Raw genomic sequence first — 3823 nt, forward strand, 5'->3', positions numbered from 1 at the left:
GGAGGAGGAGGAGGAGGAGGAGGAGGAGGAGGAGGAGAAAAGTCCCTTTCTGTTGCTCATACAAGAATCCTGACTAATATAAATTGTTCTTTTTTTTCCTCTGGAATAGAAGAGGGAGGGATGACATGTAGGGGAAACATGTGACATCTGAAATTTGTCGGATCTGTTGTTTCTAACCATAAGGAAAGCCAACCTGGGAATGAAATCACAAAAAAGGAAGAGTTGGGAAAAATCATGGACATATAAAGGCAGATTGTTGGTGACACTTTGACTGTCTGGATCAACCATATCTTTGTGTGTGTGTGTGTGTGTGTGTGTGTGTGTGTGTGTAAGCTAAAGTACAACCTCTCTCCTGAGAGTTTTCTTAAGAAGGTAAGTTAGAAAGTTTATTTTTTATTAATTAAGTTTATTGGTCCATTTTAGATATACATAATAATCTTAAGGAATTTGTACCTGTATATGATATATCTCAATTTTTTCCCCATTCCCCTCCCCTCCCTTCAACCTCTCTTCCTCTCATTTACAAAAACTTTGCTTCCATGTTTTCTTTCTTTTTTTGTTTTCTTTTTCCCTTCCTTCCTCCCCCTCCCCTCCCCTTCCTAGTTTCCCTTCCCATTTGAACATTTTCTTCCTATTTCACAATATCTGTTATACTTTTTATCCTTATTTACACTTTTCACTTCTTGTGGGAGAAGCAATGCAGTATTTACACATGTGTCCAATTTATTTCACTTGTGTATGGACTCAAGATGCATCCATTTTCCTAGAAATGTCTCGAGTTTCGGATCAACCATATCTAAAGTTAGCCTCACTCTGGACTTTGTAGCCTGAGTAAGTTCCATGGTTTTTTGTTTTGTTTTGTTTCATTTTCTGGTACTGGGGATTGGACTCAATACCTTCAGCACACTAAGCATATGTTCTACCACTATGCTACACTTCCTGCCCCATATTATTTCTTTATTTTCCATTGAGTGGGCTTTTCTATCACTTGCAAACAAAACACCCTACCTGATACCTTTCTATCCTGCCTTGGAAAGGAATCCCTCACCTGAATCTGCAATAGGCTCTCAGCTGCTATTTTACTTCTCCTCTTTCTTTCCTAGTTGAATTTCTCATAAATGTTTTAAAATCTTAGTGTCTTCATTTCCTCACTGCCCTTTCCTGCTTATCTACTGAAGTCTAGGTTCTTTCTTTCTTACTTTTTTTTTTTTTTTTCTTCTTTAGACAGGCTCTCACTATGCAGTTCACACTGGCCTTGAACTCACTGTGCAGCCCTGGCTGGTCTTGAACTCACAGTGATCCTCTTACCTCAGCCTCCCAAGTGCTGGGATTATAAGCGTGCACCACCATGCCTGGTTTAGATTCTTTCTTTACTACTCTAATAACACCACTTCCTTTTAGATCAATGCCAATATTGCATCTCAAAGTCATTCATTCATTCAAAAACACATTTCCATGCCCACTTTAGCATTCATTGAACATGTATTTATTGAGCATCTACTATATCTCAGACTTTAGGGATAAGAAAAATAGATATAGTCCCTACTCACGTAAGATTATACTTTTATCAGAGAATGCAGATACTAAAGTAATTATAATAAGCTATAGTGGTCATTAATAGAAGACTTCTCTGAGAAAGCTAAGGTATGAAGGTTGACTATACAGGAAGGATAATAATGCAAAGAGAATGTTAATGGAGGGCCGGGGATATAGCTCAGCGGCATAAGCACTTGCCTGGCAAGCCTGAGGTCATGAGTTCAATTCCCAGTACCAAAAGAAAAAGAGAATGTTAATGGAAAAGGCTTAGAGATGAGGGTTATCTAAATGCAGACCGCACAGAGTGTGTGTCTGTGCTCTGGCTGGTCTTTAAAATGCCAACTATTGCAAGTTTACCCACAGCAACTCTCTGTTACAGTAATGTCATCCTAGCAGAAGTCCTCCTGGATGGGCTCTTGACTGCCCCTGGCCTTCATCTGTGAGTTCTATCTCTGGTCCTCAGGATTAGAAATATTCCTCGTGCTCAGTTCAGTCCCAACTCTGTCCTCTACTCTGTTGCGACAAGTTTTCCTCATTTTTGTTTGTTTGTTTTTTGTTTGAGAAAAGGTCTCATAGTCCAAGTTGACCTTGAACTTGCTGTGTAGGCCAGACCAGGCAATTTCTTTCCTATAATGCTTTTCAGGTGTGAATTAGAAACCAGGCCACCAACTGACAACCAGTCCTCAACCCTCATGCCAAATATCAAAATAGATGAAGGGGTGCCAGACCTGATTACAGTCAGGGCCTCCTGCTAGGCAGGGTCTTGAGTCGCACCCCAGGTACGCCCTGTCCCCAAGAGCAGGCCTAAGGGGTGGGCAGGGGCCCGGGGCAGGGTGGTCCTGTCTCCAGGCTGCTCTGTGCCCCAAGCATGGCCAAGATGTGAATGGCGGAGCCCGTAGCAGCTACCTGGAGGCTGGTGGCCAGGGCGCCATGGGGATCGCTCCAAGCTGCCGATGGAAAAAATGTAAAACCTCCTCAGAATGTAGAGGTCTGTATCACAAAAGTGGAAAGGCAGCGAAGAGCCTGTCAGGAATGTGACTTTTTCTGCAGGTTATAAGCACCTGACATGGGTAACTGCATAAAATTGCCTGGGTGTCAACATATCACAAGTTCAAAATGCAATTTCTCTTCATTTAAACTACATTTTTATGAAGAAATTAAATTGCATATACGAGCAGCAGGGAAAAAATAAGCACTTCTTCATGGTATTAAGTTGACTCATTTATTGCCATTTGAAATAGCTTGCCTTGGTCTCCCAGAAGTACATTTAGAAGCTGACTTTAAGGCAATATTAGTATTCCTATTCCATCCTGGAAAAAAAGGTAATAGTTCCATATGGGGTATGAATGCTCCAGTCTTTATATTCTGCTTAGTTTTCTGGGAAAACCCTTTACATGTGGAAAGAAAGATCAAAACTGATTATTACACAGATAAAATTTAAAACCTCTCATCTAAGACTACTTACTGTACTGTTTAAAAGTTAAAGCAGCCAGGTATGGTGTTGCACATCCAAAATCCCAGCACTTGGGAGGCTAAGTAAGGCAGGAGGATCACTGCAAGTTGGAGACCAATCTGGGCTACAAAGTGAGCTCAAGGCCACGCTGAACAACATAGAGAGACCCTGTCTCAAAAAGACAAAATAATAATAATAATAATAAAAGTTAAAGCAAAACTACTTTTGCAGAGTAGAGCTAGTATCTATAAAGCAGTGTATTGTATCTATACCACAGGCAAGGGAGACCATTTGCTTGGAGGCCAGGTATCATGCCACATTTCGGTAGTCCCAGCACTTGGGAGGCTGAGGCAAGAGGATCCCTTTGAGTTGGAGGCCAGCTTGGGCTACATAGTGAGTTCAAGATCATCTTGGACAACACAGTTAGACCTTGTGTCAAAAAGCCAAAAAAGAAAACAAAGTAATAAAAATTAATTCTACTTAATGTTCAGATATTTTATAATGACAAAATCTATTGGGTTAATAATATCAGATCTGCAGTCTCCCAAATGAGTGTACATCTAAGGCTAAATAAAAAGAGGTGAGTGGAATGATTTCAGGGCTCCAGAAGGATCAAAGCCCTCTCACAGAACTCGAGATTTTCTTGGGGCTAAGACCAAGACCTTCTCTGGGTGGCCCATATTTATTTGGTTATCAGAAGAAGGGAGTGGAGTACTTTTTTTTTTTTTTTTTTTTTTTTTTTTTGAGACAGGGTTTCGCTGTGCAGTTCAGGCTGGCCTTGAGCTCACTTTGTAACCCAGGCTGGCCTCAAACGCAACAGCAATCCTGCTGCCT

General features: G+C 41.0%; 1 pseudogene; it reads left to right on the forward strand.

The window, feature by feature from the left end:
• The window catches only part of LOC106147588, a 6430-nt pseudogene that overhangs the window by 626 nt on the left and 1981 nt on the right, over positions 1-3823 (forward strand).

The sequence above is a fragment of the Chinchilla lanigera genome, unplaced genomic scaffold, assembly GCF_000276665.1.
Source record: "Chinchilla lanigera isolate Chin_1 unplaced genomic scaffold, ChiLan1.0 scaffold00187, whole genome shotgun sequence".
NCBI lineage: Eukaryota > Metazoa > Chordata > Mammalia > Rodentia > Chinchillidae > Chinchilla > Chinchilla lanigera.